The 19,197-nt window shown below is 43.3% G+C and overlaps 1 long non-coding RNA gene across 1 annotated transcript in view; it reads right to left on the minus strand.

The window, feature by feature from the left end:
- Nucleotides 1-215: 215 nt before the first annotated feature.
- The window catches only part of LOC146767543 (uncharacterized), a 44,156-nt gene continuing 25,174 nt past the window's right edge, over nucleotides 216-19,197 (minus strand). Inside the window, exon 2 of the long non-coding RNA XR_014954741.1 lies at nucleotides 216-2,410. This is a non-coding gene — a long non-coding RNA (uncharacterized LOC146767543). The remainder of the gene's footprint in view (nucleotides 2,411-19,197) is intronic.

Here is a 19,197-nt window from a genome sequence, read left to right on the forward strand (position 1 = left end):
GGTCTGATCTCTGCTCTGAGAGGACATTTAAAAATAATGGGATTTTCTGGAACTCAGAAATACAGACACATAATCTACATTTCCAGTGTGGAGTTGCTTTTTTTTTGGTCTGCTTGGAACAAATGCCATCCTGGGGGTTTTTAACCTTACAGAAATGCATTCATTACTAATGCAGGACAGAGGTGAGATAAAAAGCACACTGTGAAATCCAGTGATAGAAATTTTAATAATTTATTTTTTTTCCTGGGATCTTTTCACTTGTTCCAGCTGGTTCACAAACACTTGGAACATATCGACAAGGCTTACATGGCTGAAAACAAACCTTTGCCAGCAGCAGAACCAGACTGACAGAAACAGGACAAGAGTTTTTTCATGCCACAAAAATATTACTAAGCAGTATATAGTTTCATGTGTGTTTGCACTTTGCTCCTGATGACTGAATTATGAAATATTGTTTACTAAAAAACATTATAGTTCACTTTTTAAGAGAATTAATATAATTAAAGGGTTGGTTGAGAACTGATGATTGACATTCCAACTATGAAAATACACTCAGTGTTCAGGGAAAATAAAAAGGCACTGAAATTTTTTTCAAACCCAAGCACCAGGTGCATTAATTACATTTCATTGCATGTTGGTTTATTACTGCGGTCACTTGTGCCTTATGATCAGCATTAACACCTGCGTTCTACGGATATCTTGGTATTTCACTAAACAAGATGAATATTGGCCAGATGGTGACTCCAGTAGGAAGCATTTCACATAGATTTCCCTGCTCTGCACAGTTGCCTGCAAAGGAATCCTGAATGTCAAGCTACACCAAAGCAGACCCAAACAATACAGAGATCATTTTGAAATCAACTTCCTTGACAGCACATTCAAAAAGGATCAGATGATAGACAAATCAAGGCCTTGTAACATGGATCTTGCTAATCAATCTCTTGTGTGTAGCTCAACGGCATCCTTTGTAGCAGCATGTCACCCCATGGGATGACCCTGCCCTTAACAATTCCACAGAAAACTGGGTCAGCTCAGGCCTGACACACTTAGCACAGATGACTCAGTGAGTTTTTTTTTGGTGTTCTTTTTTTTCACCAGGTTGCACACATGACCTTTCTTCCATAGTACATGTTAATGTACAACAGGCATCCAGGCCCCGGCAGGTGCCATGAGGAGGAGTCAGGACAAGAACCCCACCATGCCTGGCACACCTTGGCTTTTGACCAAGGTGGGGAGCACTTCAGGAGAGGTGGGAGGGACACAGACCTCACTGTGCTTCTTACTGACACTGTCTGGCTCTTACCCAACACATCAGAAGTTACTTGCTGACTTGCACCAGAAATAAACAGATTTTCATGCTGGCATAGTATTACGCTGTTGAAAATTTGGACAAACCTTCTAAACTTGCAATTAGCACCTACCTCAAACCAACTTCACCTAGAACACAGAGCATCATTCCAGGGCACCATCCAGTGCTGTCTGTGAGCTTTGCTGCTGCTGCAGGATGTGTAGAAGGTTTTGTCTGTGTGAGCAAGACCTTTTATTGTGGACATCCATGTTTAGGCTTCTTTTTGTTGTCCTGCACTTGCAGATGTCATTTGAGGACTATGTGACCGTAGCAACTGAAGTATCAATACAAGTTGTCACACAACCAGAAGCATTGAGTTTTCATGGTCCCCATGGTCTTGTAGTACAATATTCTCCCCTCTGGGCATGCTAGGAGGGTGCATGGGTGCAGGGGGTGCAGCCAGTGCTTGCCAGCTCCCTCCTCTGCCCACTCTGCCAGGATCCAGCTGGGCTGCCAGCCAGTACCAGAAGCCTTTCTTTTTCTGGGGGCTGACACCTTTTCCCACCTTACAGCAGGTAAAGGTGGGATGCTCTGAGTGTTCTCCTTGCAGAGTGTAATCCCTAGGCTGTTTCTTCTGTACCCCTGGGAGAGGCTAGGCAGATATGAAGGGACTAAGGGGAGAAAATGCAGCAGCATAGCTGGCAGACTGAGGCACAGAGAGGGCACATAGTGTTGGGAATGGGGACTGCCCTGAGAGTAAAACACTGCAATACACAAAGCTGTCTGTTTGAGCACTGTCCTTGATGAAGTGGATAGAGGCACAGAAAAGCCCCCCAGCATGAAGATAGTCACCAGGTCAACACTCTGATGTGTACAAAGGAAGGCAGAAAGTGACGCAGAGGGCTGGCCAGCCACTGAGCTCAGCACAGGTGCAGAGCACTCACCAACCTGGACGGGAGCTGAGCCCAGCCAGCCCCACACCAGCTGCAGGCAGCCAGCTCCTCACCCTGCTGGGGTGCAGGGATGACCCTAGAGCTGGAAGATGCTGAACCTCTGTCAGGTGAGCTCCTTGGGCTGATGGCCCTGTTGTTCTTCACAGAGGCACGCAGCACTGGTTCCAACCTACAAAAACAAGAAGCCAAAAACACAAATTAACACCCCCACCTCTCCCCCAGGCATGCTTCCCCCAAGATGTGGTTTAAAGAAGACCAATATCTCACTCTCAAGAAGTGTAGGCAAATCCTATTACAAGTTGAGATTAACCATCAGTCAAATAACTCACCAGTGCAGAGATCAAATATAAAAGATGTATGTTCTGTGTCATCTGTTTAGCAACCTTAAATTAGCTCACACGGGTGGATGGTGCTGGCCAAATGGCAGAACATGTGCTGCAAATGGAAATCAGAGTCAAAGCAGAATCCTGTGGGATACCCCCAGCAATTCTAAAGCAGCTATCTTATTACCTAAGCAATTTTCAGGGACAAGCAGAATTCAGACGCAGCCGACAACGCTCTCTCGTCCAACCTTGGTGAAACTACTTCATTATTATTTCAGTAGTGCCTGGAGAGCTCTATCTGCTGCTCCAGTTTCTCTGCAAAACCTTTCAACAGCCCACAATAAAAGACATCCCTGTGAGGACAAGCTTACAGTTTAATTTAAGACAACGAACAGCAAGTGAAAGTAACAAATAACCAGAGAGACTAGACGGGAGAGGGTTGATGGAAATGGTGGAAAGCACTTGTCCCTGGAGTCCCTGTATGTGTACACACACATATTAGATACAGATTAATGTGTGCACAGATATTTCAGAATCCACTTAACGTGAATATAAGGCATCCAGAAATAATTTATAAAAGAAATCCACACATAGGGTGGAGTGCTAGAGGATGGGAGAGACCTGCCTTGCTCTTTGCTGAGGATGCAATGTACACAGATGGGTTTGACTTGGCTTTTTTCATACCATAAACAACTTTGGAGTCCATAGGCAGCAGTCACATACCTGACTGGACTCAATGATTTTAACAGTCAACCTAGACAATTGTTTGATTGCATGATTGAAATATCTTTTGTTTCTCAGTGTACATAGTACACACATTTACCCTCACAACCTTGGCCTGGGAAGCAGGAGAAATAAGAGGACTATGCAAAGTGGCCTTGATGTAAAGTCTAGGGGGGTTGTCTTGCAGCCATGTGCTCTTTGCTGCCTGCGACATGACTGCAATCAAGCTGAGAAGCAAATAAATTCAGCAAAAATCACATCAAAGGTATTTGTGTGTTTGTGTATTGTTTAAATATTTCATGTTTCTTTCAAGTCTTGCTGAACAACTACTGCATGGCCTTACTTTTTGTAAAGCTCCCAACCACTTTCCAACTCCAGCAAGCCCTTATCACGTGTGTGGGCAAGGAGGTTCAACCTGGCAAACCCACAGGGAAATCAATGTCTTGAACTTCTCCTGGGGGCTGTGGGCTTAGGCCAGTTTCTCCTTTTTCCTAGAGGAAACTAGGTGTGCTTAGTCCATCTTTCATCTTCCTACCACCTGGCATCACACTACAGTAGGAAACAGATTGTTCAGGCACACCAAATGCAAAAAGGATTCTCTAAAAAGGAAAATCAATTTGCAGAGACACTGATGACAGCAGGATGCTTTGAACATTTCCAGGTTTGTGTTTGCTCAGGGCTCAGGGATTATCAGAGGAGGCACAGTAATGCCATTGAAGTGCAAACAGTTATGAACATGACTATTGTAATCAAAACCCAGTACTTGTTTGGAAGTGGCATCTTAAGAAGCAAAGAAATATTTTTGAAGAGCTCACTTCCAGAAAGATTAATAGAAATTCCTTTGTGTCAACAACAGCATGTGCATTTGTCTGGGATGAGGAGACTACTCCTTTTCCCCCAGCCCCTAGGAGCAGAATGTGCAGGAGTGTCTCCTGAAACCCTGACAATGTGCAATAAAAATTCACTTTGAAAAAAGAGCATCTCTGGTGATGTACACAGGCTTTTGACTTTGCTCTTTCCTTCAAACACCACTCGTGATGCTGAGCACACAGTCTCTTGGCCTAATTGTTCCTGGCAAACAAAGACCAAATTCCCCTGGGCACAGCAATCCATTTTTAACACTCTGTAATTATTTAGAAAAATGTTTTGATAGGATAAGTGAAAAACTGGGGCAAAACAGGAGAAAGTTCTTGGAGCGTTATATGAAACAGGGACTTGGAGTCCCTTTATTTATGGCACTACCTCCAAAAAAAATCCACCTTTTCAGCTCTGGCATTTGAATCTATTTGTAATTCATTGAACAGCCTCTCATCAGTAAGTGCAGAAGGCACAAAACTCCTGACAGTCTGCTCCAAAATAGTGAGGAAAGGGAGAACACAAGGACTTTGCTCCATGAGCATTGCTGGCGGGGCAGGTGTAGAAAACTGTCCCTTTCTGAGCTATTGTCTCATTCTGTCCTTCCAAAATCTATGGGACTTCATATGTTAATGTACCCTTTTTGGAAGCCCTCTGATGGAAGACATTGCAGCAGAAAATGTCAGTCCTTAGTAGGAGACTTGAGTGCTGTGAGTTATATAGCCCAAAGGCACATGGGCTTGACACAGGCAAGGAGCTGTGTCTCCTGCCATCCTCTGGCCAGCTGAGAATGTCAAGGATGAAGCCTAGAAGCTACATGTCAATTCAATTTTCCTACAAGGGCATATTTTTCTTTGAGGAAAGCATGGGCAGAAAACCACTGAGATCAAGCCTGTGCACACACTGCTTGCTAACTTCAAAATGGGTCGCCCTCTCTTCCTTTTCTTCCTCCAGTGTTGGTATTCAGCATCTGTGACAATGCTTTGTGCCTGTCTGTAGGGCTGAGCCACTGAGACTTGAAAGGTGACCAGAAGGTGTGGGGGGTGGGGGGGCATTGTGCTGCAGAGAGAGGTGTAGGAAGGATGTAAAAAAAAGAAAACCAAATAGCAATGAAAATGTTACGGGTCTGTTGTCCTCAAAAGAACCATTTTCTTTCAGGGAAACTGTAAAAGAGAAATAAAGGGGAAAAGCCCCAAACTCAGTATATGCACTGCCATCTCCTGGTGGACAGAGAGCCCAGTCCTGCCCTGCCCCTCTGACTGTCCTTGTGCTACAGCGTCTTCTGTTCTGTCTCTAAAGAGCAATGGCAGTGTCAGGAAAAGTCCCTGGATGCATTTTGCTAGTGTGCTGCATGCTAAAAGCAGAAGAGCATCCAGCTAGATGGGGTTTGCTGAAACCAAGGACAAAGGAGCTGGGTCCACCCAGTGCTGACCATCAACATTTGTGATAACTCTCTCACAGCTCCTCTGTGACAGGAATGATGTATCAGCTAGAATTACAGACCTTTCAGTAAGCACTTCAGCCCTTAAAAATATTTTTTTTATTTAGAAAAATCCTCAGGTGCAAAGCCACAGAAAAGGTAAAGCAGAAAATTAAGTGAACCAAGAGGGAGAAATTGTGGTACCAGCAGATTGACATGCTACCACTGCCAGCAAAACAGCCAAAATTCTATGGGTCCATGCTAAACAAAAAGGAGTCACCCTTTTTAACATTACTTTTCATGCAAGAGTAAAAACATTTTATGGATACACAGAAAGCAGGAAATGCATTACAGGGCTGCAGGGCATATGACTGGGAGAAAACCCAGATTGCTCCACTACAGGGACAGCATCTCCCCTCATCTTTGCTTATGTTTCACAGCCAACACTCCAGAAAAGCAGCTGAGATCAAAGCCATGGAGGGAGGATTTGACTTTGCCTCCAAGAAAGAGATTAAAGTATTTGAAAATAAAGTTCAGCTAAGATACCTGTGATTTGACACAGTTTTTTTGCAGGAGGAGCTTCAGCCCCTTTCCCTGCCCTGCAGATGCAGGTTTCAGGCAGCATTCCCTGCCTAAAAAATCATTCAGCAGTTTTAAATATGCCACCACTAGTACCAGCCTCTCTTTTTAAAAGTAAACCTTTGAAAGGACACCTGTCCCCGGTGACACAGCGTGGCGAAGTGGGCCTGTGGCCTGTGGAGCCATTTTAAAGCTTCCATGTTTGCGTGCATCTGGTGGAGCTAGTATTTCATACACCTGTCAGGAGCTTAAACCTACACACAGTGGCACTTGGAGAGGAAATATTGTGACAGATTTTATTTCTGAAATATACTGAAATGAGGCAGAATCAGGTAACTGGGTGCAGAAGCTAAAGATCAGGGGAAAAAACATGCTTGCATTGAGGAAAAGCTCTTGTAGCACTTTTCCAGAATTGCCTTTTCTCTCTCTTTGCTGTTTTCAGTGTTTTCATTTTGCCTGCTTCAGTCCCTAGATAAAAATATAGAGAACCTTTTAAAAGAGAAGATAAAACCTTTATTTAGTGAGATGTAGGTTACTGATATCTGCCTGGTTATAAAACCAAACTGAGATCTCTAGCTCAGGAAAATTCCAGTGCACAGAAAAGCAGATTTCTTTTGTCTTGCTGACATAGGTGGGGTGCACCTCCATTCCTAGACAGGACAGTAATATTCCTCAGTATTCTCAATATTTCAGCCCCTCCTTTTTGCATCAGCACTGGCACCATGACAAGGTTTGTACAGGCAAGTGTCTCACACTGACCTGTGCTAGAGAATGGATGGCTCCCAAAGAACTGAATGGATCAGCCCAAAGAGCTGAAAGAAGAACCTTTCAGCTCTTTAAACCAAAATCTGTTGAGAGTCAAGTGATTCCACCACAGTTCTGGTCTGAATAGTGTTATCCATTCCTTTTGCTTATTTTGCACAATTACAATTGCTTTTGTAAGCACTGACAGAGATTAAGATACCACAGATCTTAGAAGAACAAATGATGTATTGCTAATTTCTGAGCATTAGAGAGAGAGGTCACATCTGAATGATTAGGTTAATTCCTGAGACCCCTGCTCATATCATACAGCTACCTCAATTAATTTAGCTATAATGGAAGTACATATACTACAAACATAATAACTGTCGCAGTTCATCATGTAATTCATCTTATAGTTATTGGATTACTTGCCCTCCCTCAGAGATCTGGTTTATCCCCAGATAAAACTGCATCTCCAGAGTGGCAGGAGGGCCCTGCAGAGCCACTGTATCCCTTGCAGTGCAGACAGTCTCAGTTACTCTCCCTGCAATGACCCCCTTGCAGCACCAAGCCCAGCCCTTGGCCCTCCAGCAATGCTGACCTTCCTTATCACTGCTTTCCCCTTCTCTCTCTCAAACATGCTCATATTTTCCCTAGGCAGCTTCTCCTGTTAAGGAAGAAAAGGAAGAAAGCTCCCCACAATCATTGCCTGTGGGATTGTATGATATTTCAATCATACAATCATTGCCACATGGCTGATCTTTGCCTGCCCCACAAAACCTTGATGCTGCTGCAATGGTCCCTGAGATATGCCAGGTGTCCAACCAGCTAGTTACAAGCCAAGAATCTTGCTTCATATTTAGCAGAGTCTTCATTTTAGTGCTATTCTGTGCTGTACATAGATACCCACTTTTTTACCATAGATTTTTTTATCTACAGATTACATATAGCCACTACAGCGTGCTGATGATTGCACTGTTTGTTGCCTGATGCTTCCCTAGCTCGAGCTGCAGATGGACCAGTTTTGTTTTGGTATAACAGAGAGTTCAGCCATGCCTGCAGCTCCGCTTGGTGCCTGTTGAACCAGGCACATGGCACATGGCACATGGACTTTCCACTCCAGAGGAATTTACTCTTTATTTTTATTTCAGGGCAGCTACCTCAAAGATAACTCAATCACTGCTCTGAACTCATAGACATTGCTACAATACTGCTGCTGAACAAAGGCAGGCTTTGATTTATGCAGTGGAAACAGAGTGGGTGGAAATGTCTCAGGATTCAACAGCCTGTCAGTTTTAAACCTTATCCTCAGTCCCCGTAAATTACGTTTGAATTAAAAGCCAGCTTGGAGCAGCAAAAAATAAAATGGGGTATTTCATACATGTATGTGTCCCCACTCCAGCCTTACAGTGCACTCACATCTTTCAGAGGGATGCAGCATTTCCAGGCTTTCGTGTGAGAACACATTGTACTCCCATTTTGGGTTTCTAAGACAATTTTTTTTGTGCTCCCATTTTGGGTTTGTGAGACAGAAACAGAAACCACTGCAGTTCCTGTTTTTGCAGAATGAATTTCCTTCAAGCCAACAGTTTGTTTAATTTACCAAAGCTTTAGCTGCTACACCTGCAAAGCACATCCTCATATGATTTTCCAACAAGCAGGAAAGAATCCAATAGGGAAATTAGTTTCCTTTTTCTCTCTTTCTTTTTTTGGTGCTTTTCAGTAATGATGCCAAACATTTCTCTGCCCAAACAGTGAGTTTAGTATGTTTGGCTTTGGGATGTGAATATTTTTACACAGCTTCTATTCTGCGGTTATTTAGTAACAGTTTTTATAGTGTTATTTTCCTGCACTACTTGGAGACTGCATACAGTTCACAAAGATTTTTGGCAACTTTTTGACTGGCCTATTCTTTACTGTGTGCATTTGTGCTTGAAAAACTGAGAACAAATCGGCCTGGAGGATAGAAAGCCTTTAGCACTCTTGGCTATACAGAAAAGCTTGAAAATATGGGCTGATTTCATCTGAAATATTCAAAAGCTAGAAGGAAATGAAGACTCACATATATTGTATTTCACGTTTTATCATTTGGAGTTGGGAATAGCTGAATTCATGAATTTTGCATATTTGGAAGTGCTCGTATTATAATCATAGCCTAAATCAAATGTAAGTAGCAATAATCAGATCTAGTTTGGGGAGATCATAGAAAAGAAAAAAAAAATTTATACTACTTGTAAATGTGCGAATGAAAGCTTTCCAAATGACCAGATGAGTGAGAGAGACAAAAGAATGACGCAAAACACTTTTAAATTGGATCTGCAAATGGTTTGATCATATATTCTAGGCATGTCCTACCAAAGCAGCTACTATAAACCCTCAACACAAAAATGAAATGTACAGCACAGGTCTGCACATCTACTGCTGAAAATCAGATATGTCTTTTGATAAATGCCTGCCTTTTTCTGGAGTAACATTCACTTCAAAGGCTAAACAAAATAATTATTCAAAATAAAAACATCCTTAAATTTTCTGCAGCTCTGAGCTGTGTTTAGCTCTGCAGATGTAGGGTGTCTGCAATCATGCCATACACCTCAGGCTGTTGCTGTAAAACCTGAGCTTTCACCTCTGCACAACACTTCTCTAGTTTTGATTTATTTATTTTGGACATAAAATAGTCTGTCAGTTGCAAAAAAATAAGTGTATTGGAACGCTACTTTCACAACATTAATAAAAAACTCTTCAAGGATCTATAGAGGATGTGTTTGGGATGTGCTTTTTTATAGGTTTTAACTGAATGGCTTTTATATATGTTAATTAATTTAATCACTATTTTAAGCTAAATGCTAAAAGAGTTGCATGCTCACAAATGCTACATCTTTTATCGTTGTCTCAGACAAATATCATACTATTGTGGAGCTTCAGAAAACCTCATCAACAGACCAAAACAAAGAAAGAAAGAGACAGGTATAGATCTGAACATAATCACAGTTCAGGCTGAGAGCTGTGAGAATCGTGTCTCCCACTTGGTGATCCTACAGATCTCCCAGCAGTGGAGGATGGCTCAACCCTAAGAAGAATTGTTGTCCTGCTATCCCAAACTGTTTTCTGGGTGCTCCAGGCTGTTAAATGACTGTTATGCCCATCATGTCTTGTGCTCAGTGCCCCTCACTTCCCTGTTCTCTTCCCAGAGGTAGTAGGACATGACACTAACCTTTCCCCAGCAGCCCAGCAGTGAAGTGGCCATGGGGGGAGTGATGGGGAGCAGATTGACCCTGCAGGTGAAACTCCTTCCCTCTGTTGCTCATTTGTAAAATAATGGAGTAAAGGAGAGCAGCACTGTACTCCTACAGGAGATGTTCTGAGGAGAAATAAATTAATGGCCATAAAGTGTTTGGGTACTGTGATAGGCACTTCAGCACCCAACTTCCCAGTCTGCCTATGGCTGCTTTAATCCTGCACACCAATGAAAACAAGTCTCTTCTGCATCTTTTTCCTGGCTCCTTCCTCTGAAGTTCAATCCCATCTTCCCTCCCCAAGCCTTTGTGTCCCCACCCCTTGTGCCTGCCCATGAGCTAGGTCTATATGGAAATAACCTCAGCAGCACTTAATTCACTCCATTTATAGTGTGAAGAAAGTGCTGCTTTACAACACTAGTATGTTTTTTGTTTAAAAACGGCATTTCAGTTATTGCAAATGGGCAGTAAACTGATAACCATATTGTTTCTTCCATCTTACTACTTACATCCAAAAAGGCAGATAACATTCTTGTTCTGCATTTAGAGGTTTGATTTTTTAAATTATGTGTCTTGTGGTCAAACTGTTGTGCTTTTTTTCAGTAATTAGCTATAATTGCAACTCAAAATTCCACTTCCAAAAATAAGTTAATTATTGAATTTTCTATATTATGTTGCTAATTCAACTTTTTGTAAGAAGAAACTGCAACAGAGTTCTGGGAGCTTGATATGGCTAAAGTAAAATGTGGATTTGATCCCACTCAGATTTTTCAGGTACTGGCAGGTGGTTGAACAGGTACTGGATTCCCATAACTGTACATCCAAAAATAAATAGTGAAACATTCAAAAGCTCAAAGTGAAATATTTTTCTTTAAAAATAAATGTGAAACATTAAGACCATTCTTGAAGTGAAATGGCAAGCCAAATTACATCACAGCCTTCAGCAAGAGGACAGAGATGTATCATGCAACTGCTATTGGAAATATCACAGGAGATAAGCATCTCAGATCTCTAAAAAAAAAGAAGATGCTAACAAAATAAGAGAGGAATATATTCCTTTGCAAGGGTTTTAAAAAACAAAACAAAACAAAACAAAACAACCCCAAACACACAAAATAAACATCAAACAACAAGAAAAAGAAGAACAACAAAACAAAACAAAACAAAACAAAAACCACATGCCATATACCCTGGCTTTCTTTTTACCTTGTATTATAAAAACAGCATCTTCTGCATAAAATTTCCCAGTTCCACACTTCAAATCCGGCCCTGTGGTTCACCAGATAAAACCACAATCAAATCCCCAGGCAGATGCGTAAAATATAAAGATCTTGTCCTTTTACCCACATTCAAGGCACCATGATACAGCCAGCATCCAAGGCCAGTGCCTGAGCACCCAAGGGCATGCTCAAAATCACCCTTCACCCATTTCAGTGATGTTGCTAAGACCAGTTCTTTATCTTTTTTTATTAGTCAAAGCTCATTGTGTTGTCATATCCATTTCCATAATGAGGAATTAATTTACCAGACTAGTTTGCAATGTTAAGGACTATGTACTTTCCTGTTTCTTACTGCATCAGAGGATTCAGTGCCTGGGTTTAGCTCTGCTATCTTCCCTGTGCATTAAATCCTTTTTAAGATGTCTCTCTTCCTTCCTCTGCAACTTTAACTTGCTTCCTTCTCCCAGCCCAGCAGATGCCTCTTGATCCTTGCAGGAATCTGTCAGCTCCCCGGTCCTTTCTTTCTCCTTTGCACAGCCCCAGGAGCTGCAGCTTCCCACCAGAAGGGCACATTAATGAACTTTCCTCAATCTGACCTGAGGCACTCCCTAAGGCCTGTAAGTGTAGAAGATATTGCCAGAGACTGAAATGCCAGTTTGGCTTTGTTCATCTCACTTCTGTCCTGGCATAAAGCAGGGCTCAGATCTGAGCTTTGAATTTCTTTTGGGTCTATTGATTTGTTTTTCAGCTTGTTGTTAGGTCTGAATTCTGATTCAGAGGCTGCAACAATTCTTTTTAAACCTCTGTGAAAGAGCTTCTCTGACTTTGGGAACAGCTGGGTTCACTGGTTCATAGTGGAAATCCAGATGTAAATCATCCTTTTAATGCTATCTTACCTTGTGTTATTTATAGACCAGGTCTGCTACTCAGCCATGAAAGTGGAAGATAGTGTTGGTGCATCAAGGTAGTTTGGCTGCCAGCCGCAGAAATGAAAGGACACCATGCCAGCTGGCTTACTTGGGTGACTGCTTTCCATGAGCTTTAGCGCAGTTAGCACTGAAGTCTCCTCTGCTGTAGAATCAAAGTCTCACCAAAATCACTTGCCAGGGGCTCTGCAGCCTTTCCAGCAGGGACAAGACATGCACAGAGGGAGTGAAGGCAACACTGCACTCAAGAGTTCAGCTGGCCAAGACATGGCCTCAGGGGACAACTGGTGAGAGAAATATTTGATAGCCAAGCTAGCTTTTGGAACAGGAGACCGAAGAGCTCCTACTCCTTTTGCCATGGAGGGGGGCTATGGGACTGGGAGGCTCTGGGTCTCCTGTTTCACAGCAGCTTCACCCTGACACCCTGCATCCTTCCCTCCCACAGCCAAACCTCGTACCACCTGTGTGGACAGTCTGGTTGTGGAGGGATTTTTCCCATATTCAGTCAAGTTTAACAAAAAAGTGGATTTTTTTCCAAAATTTGATAAATTGTAGGTGGGGAGGGTTCTTTTTTTTTATATGAAAGATCTCTAAGCTTTAAGTTATACCCCTAATAAAATATGCTTGCCTCTTTTATTGGCAGAGTTGACTCCAAGTCTTGGTCCTTACAAATGCACAGAAGTTATTCCAAGAAATTGTAATGCTAAGCTTGTTTTAGGGCAGACCAGCTCCATCCATTTTCACTGATGTCCTGGAGAAAAAAATTCACGATTGTCCTGGCTTCAGAAAAAAAACTCTAAACCTTTCTTTGACAGACAGAAGTAATTTGAATATTGGGGTGTATACTGAAGCCAGCCCACTGGGTCATGCTGCTCAAAGAGTGCTCTAAAGGGTGTGTTAAACCAAGAAGGGCACATTCTGACCTGACACAATTCAATGTCTTCAATGCAGGAGTGTCACCCTGAGCAGGTTAAGTGGGTGAAACATCGGTACCAAAATCCCTACTGATGAAGGAGGAGTTTTTAGAAGAGCTCGGTAACCAGGCAATTAGTTTTATCACCGGCAGGCTGAGGCTGCTCGGCCGGCAGTGCCGCGCCCTGGGTAAGCCGCGAGGGACGCCGAGCGCTGAGGCAGCGGGGCGGGCCGGGCGCCACGGTGCGTTCCCAGAGGGGCCACCAGGGGGCAACAAGAGAACGAGAGAGCCCTGGGCTCTGGGGCGGGCCGCTCTCGCCTCCGGGCACGGAAAGTCCTTTGACTTGTCCTAGAGAAAGAATATTCCCTGTGATGTGCCTTGCTCAGCCTGCATGGCAATGCGGGAGGAGTTTCCATTCCAAGCCTTGGTAAAGATTTCTGTGGGCCCGGCCCCGCAGCTCGCCCGGGGAACTCGGCGTCCCTGAACCCGGCCCGTCTGGGGCAACGCGGGCTGCAGCCAGCACAGCCAGGCTTCCGCTGGTTCTGCTTCTTTCTTTCTTTCTTTTGTTTTCTGACGGGTTTAATTCATCGCCAGGAAGAGCTGTTTGGATGGCTGATGTGGGGAGGGCGGCTGCAGAGGGAACCAGGCTCAGGCACACGGGCAGAGGTGTGTGGGCCTGTGGAGCTGTGAGGATTTTCCGCGTCACCTCCTCACATCCCTGCATCCCCCATCCTCACATCTCCACGCGGCCCCGCCGGAGCTCACATCTTCCCTTCCCTGGTGCAACTCCTGCTGCAGACGCGCTTTCCCCGCTGCCCAGCAGCAGGCACTCCCTCAGTGACAGGCTTGGGAGCAGAGATTCGATCACTTCTCACCTGGAATCCAACTGTGACCACAGCAATTGTCATCCTTTTTTTCTCTTTCCCTAGAAGTGAATAAACCAAGAGACGGATTTTATGGAGTACAGCTAAGCGGGCTATTCTATTTGCTATGCCTTTTCTATGAGGAGGGAAGAGGGGAACAAATAACTTAAATAAAATAATTTAGAAGCAGCAGATGTGAATTTGTGAACTCATATGGAGATTTTCTTTGACTCATAGAGAGACTAGGATCTGGAGCCTCCCCCCTCGCTGGGGAGTGTCCTCACCCTCTCAATGATAAAATAATCTTGTTACCTAGTCTGTAAAGCTTAACTCATGTCAGCAAGACTCAGAGGATCCACCCAAGGATATTATCACAGCTGAACATCAGGATATTTTCAGATATTCTGAAGCAGAAGAATGAGTTGTATCCCACGCTTCATGACAGTCACATTTTTTGTTTAATTGCATTTTAATATCAGTATTCAAAAAATTAATATTTCTCTCCAACTCAAAGCAACTCTTGCATTCTCCTCCTTTTTTAATTTTGCTTTTGCTTTAAAAAAATAAAAAAAAAAAAAGAAAAGAGAGCGAGAGAAAAGCAAATTAAGTATTTGGAAGCAACTTAGCCAAATTTTTCTCCCAATTGGCAGATAAATCAAAACAATCCATGAGCTGCAAAACTATTATCTAGACTTTTCAGCCCCATACTGAAAGGTATCAAACAAGGATGTTTGAAAATAGGAGATTCCTTGTTTGTGGGTAAAAACCATACATACACAAATTCTAGCACAGAGATGGAAAGAGTAGTTTAGCTTATGTAGAAAATAGAGGGATGTGGTCAGAAAGAGAATTACCTCTTTGTGTATGTGGTGGTGTACAAGTGGAAAGGCCAAGCCATGCTCCCTTTCTATGGAATATGTATAGAGTTCCTTGGTGCACTGAGGCCTTGTGCTATGTTGGAGGGGGAAAAAAATACTAATTTTAACCAAGAACTTATGGGAAAAAATTACCTCTTTCTTTCAAGCACTGTTCAAACTCATTTTGTATCTCAACCCATCCTAAATTTACTGTTTCTCCTTGCACTGAACTGGCATCAGGAGGGAACCTGGGGATGGGAGTAGCCTGTCCCTCACCGTGATGACCTCTGGCTCTGGTGCCACTTGCTGTGGTGCCAGGTCTGGATGGCCAAGCAAATCCAGGGAAGTTCACATCTAGGCACAGTAGGATGCTCTCCTCCCTTCCTCCCTCCATCCCAGCTCACTGTCCCTCATGCCAGTGGGATTCTCCCTGCTGGCTTCACTATCAGCTTGACTTGGGAGGGTAACATCCTGTCCAGGTGGGGGTTGCTGTTTAAAAGATCTGGTAAAAATAGCAAAAATGTCCTGTAGAAGTCGTTCCAGTTTTCAGGTGTTCCATTCTCACTCAAAGAACAGGCTTTTAGTGGCAGAGAGGATATCAAAGAACGATCATTAAAGCCACGGTCATTCTCTCTGCACTGGGGCCATTTGGGAGCCAAAGTAATTGTGTCTCTCAAAGATGAGCCTGTTACGTGTGAGTCCACTCAGGTCTTTCTGTACTAGCAGAGCAACCCTTAATGAGCCCTTTTAAATGCCACAAAAAGGCACAAAAACACATTAGTGAAAAAAAGAGATCAAGTCCATGTTTTCTTAGCAATTCTTAATGATGTAATTCTTCTGCTTTGCAGCACTAATACTGCTGGGTTGTTTGGCTGGAGTCACTTAGGAAACTTCAAGAAACTTTGGAAAACAGCACTGCGGAAATTGGAGGTTTCTCTCATATCTGTGAGGATAATATATTCACAGCAAAATTAATTGCTGTGGAGTTAAAATCATGTCCAGAAAATATAAGGGGTGGAGAATAGGGACATTTTGGAACAAGAGAAAAAAGATATTTGGAAACATTTAAAATAGAAACCCTTTAGTAAACAGGTCACCTGGGACACAGAAAGGATATCCTCATTTTTCATCATTAGAAAGAAACAAGATTGTAATTAAAAACACATTCCAGAATACTGATCTGCTTATTCACTATAGATGGTCTGAATTAGCAATGGGTTAGGAAACATAGACACAAGGATAAAAAAATAAGAGTACATAAGACTAGGTTTTTCCTTTTAGACTTCAATATCCCAGCACGGACAAGTTTTTAATCTGATGATGCATGTTCTTCTCTTTGCTGGAGTGAAGTAGTTTAACAGCTCCCAGCATTAGATGGGAACAGGGCATGTCTGTGATGGTCTTTGCAGCTTTCTGGGTTTGTTACCACTCCAGCTTCTGCTGTGTTCTATGATTTTTCAAATTCCTTGCTGCTCTTCGCATTACATTTGTACCTTCATTTCCAAGAGGTGAAGGCCGAGCTGGGGGCTGGGCGAGGACAGAGGGGGGACAACCCAGCCCCTGGCAGTGTTCCATCCCTGGGCAGTGAAGCTGCAGAGGCCCTTGTTCCTGGCAGCAGCAAGGAAAGCATTAGCATTCCTCTGCTCTCCTTCCTGCTCCTTCTTCCACAAACACCATTTGACCACACCTACGGACTGTTGTACCCTTGGCTGGCTGAAGGGTACAACCCTCCACCAGCCAGTTTTGGGCTGCCCCCCACTGCTGCTTCAGCACCTTCCCTCCATCTGCACCATGCTTTGCTTTACCCAAGCACCAAGCTTTGCTTTTGAGAGCAGTGGGGTAGGAAGAAGCAGTTTCCAAGACCTTTCTCCCAGTCAGTGCTCCAGCAGCCAGGCTGGGCAGCCTCCATCTCTCCCACAGAGAGGGATGCTGAGCCACACAACCTTGGGAGGTGGCTGTAAGATTGATGTATCTTCTGCTTGAGGCACTCCAATAAAAACCTAGAATGGAGCCTAGTAGATTCTAGACCCTGTATCTTTAATTCAGTTAAATATATCCTTCAAACCTAAATCAAACCCCATTACCCAGGGAAGTTTGTGCATCCCTGTTTCAGCAAGTGGTTGCAGTATCACTGCCTCCAGCCGCATTCCTGAAAACTGGACCTGAACTGGACTTAAACATGAACTGCAGTATCTTGTACAACCTAGCATAGGCCACTATCATTTGCTCTGGGCTAGGCAGCCTGCAGAGAAGAGGGTGGTGATGCCAGGGGGTGGCAGCATATTCAGCCACCCAGGTCTCACATGCTGCCTCACATGGGTGGGCGTGTCCCTATAGCATCCTGCTGCAGGGAGTACTCCATCCCTGCTCTGTCACAGCCCTTTTCACCGCCTTTGATGCACTCTGAGTCCTCCAGGGACACTTTTACTCGTTAATTAGGCAGGTGAAAGATTTAACTTCATGCTGGGAATGCCAGGTTAATGGGCTCCCACCAGCGAGGTGTCCAGAAAGCGGGAGGACCAGCAGCAGGAGCACACAGCTGAGCAGGACAGGGTGCTGAGGGGCAGACACCCTGTTTTTGGCAGCAGGGAACTGCCAGATAAGATCCACTGATAGCTGGTTCCCCAGTGCCTGTGTATTTAAAAACCATACATGCATGGCCCATCATGAGCTCTTCCTCAGTCTCCTGTTAGTAACAACACTCAGTTGCAGTGGTAGCAGGAGGTAGCAGTAAATCTCCACCATGGCAGCACACCCTGAGGATTTAAGATAGGCATTAAAACCTTAAGCTGTGCCTGTGGAAGTTGCTAACTTAAATTTCTGGTCTTTCTGGTACATCTCTGAATGCATGATAGACAGATTTTTCTGCTAACCAAAAATAAATGCTCCAGCTTTTTAAGATAAATTGCTCATTCTGGTCACTGCTGCTGTGCTACCTCTACAGCTTTAAGTAGTCAAGCTAATTGTGACAGCAGTGATTAGTTTGTTCTGAATCAGAAATTTCATTATGGAAAGTTACTGGCTGTATTTTGTTACCATTAGTGTCAGAGAACTTGATAGGTCAGGAAATGCATAGAGCCAGCAGTCTACTCACTTGGAAAGGTATCCATAGACAATAAAGTTTTATGAACAGAAGTTTAATGGCATGGATCTTTCCAGACTTTCCAAAGAGGCTAAACATAAATGATTTTTAATGCTGAATCCTTTTAGTTAAGTATCTGCTGGTAGCACAGGCTGCATCCTTCTCCACAGCTGTACAATGGGGCCATCTGTAATTAATGAACCTTCAACCTTCCTGCATTAGTTTTGTCTAAGCTTTGGAGGAAGGTGTCAATTAAAAATTAAAACTATCCTCTTTCCATTAAATTAAAGAGCATAAAAAAAAAAAAAAAAAAAGAAATGCCAGCCTCTGACAGCAGTTTAGCAGCCAGGAGGATCGTCTATCAGCCAGCCAGAGTAGGAACAGCAGAAATGAATATACATGCATATCCATATGTAGTGCTTGGTTTTCTTGAGCAATTGCCATTTTATCCTGGAGTAACCCTTGAATCATTTGCAGGAGGGTGTCAGATAATGCTTTCTTCAAACCCAAGCCAGCTGTATGTGCAGTCAGGGAGAGACATATGGTGCCTCCTGTGCAAGGCTGATATTTGCTGGGTTCTGAAGATAGTTCTGAAGTCTGTCTCATGGCATGAGCCCTGAACTGCACTTGGCAGCTGCCCTTTCTGCCTGGGAAATTCATGGATCAATGGACACATTGGATGGGTTGGAAGGCAGGACATTTTCTGAATTATATAGAAAAGCTGTCCCTCTTCACATAGGAGACTTCCAGTTTTGCCATTTGTACAAACCACTCTCAGCAGATAAAGTAAATGTGGGGGGTTTTTTAATGCTTTTGTCTTCCTGGTTACACACTCCACTAATCAGTACAATTCCAGTCCTTCTTGGAGGTATGTACCCTTTTCTTATCCAATTTTTTTTTTTTTCTGTAGTGACTAAGTGCTAGAATTCAATGAGTTTTGAGACTGGGTAACTGTGCTGGGACTCATCTAAATGCTGTATTTCAGTCTGGACAGGTCTGCCAACATTTCAGCATAAATTGTTTTGCATGTACACTTAAACATTCACTTTTTTGTGCTTGAGTTTCTTTTACAGTTAATTTTCTCACATGCACAAGGTGAATCAGGTTTGAAACACTTTCATAAACCCCATTTTTGAGATGTTTGAGAGGTTGGTGTTCTCTGCACTTCCTTTACTTTTGAAAGACTCTCTAGTTGTAAAATATTATTAGAATAGATGC

The sequence above is a fragment of the Lonchura striata genome, chromosome 4 (assembly GCF_050655825.1).
Source record: "Lonchura striata isolate lonStrDom1 chromosome 4, ASM5065582v1, whole genome shotgun sequence".
Lineage (NCBI taxonomy): Eukaryota > Metazoa > Chordata > Aves > Passeriformes > Estrildidae > Lonchura > Lonchura striata.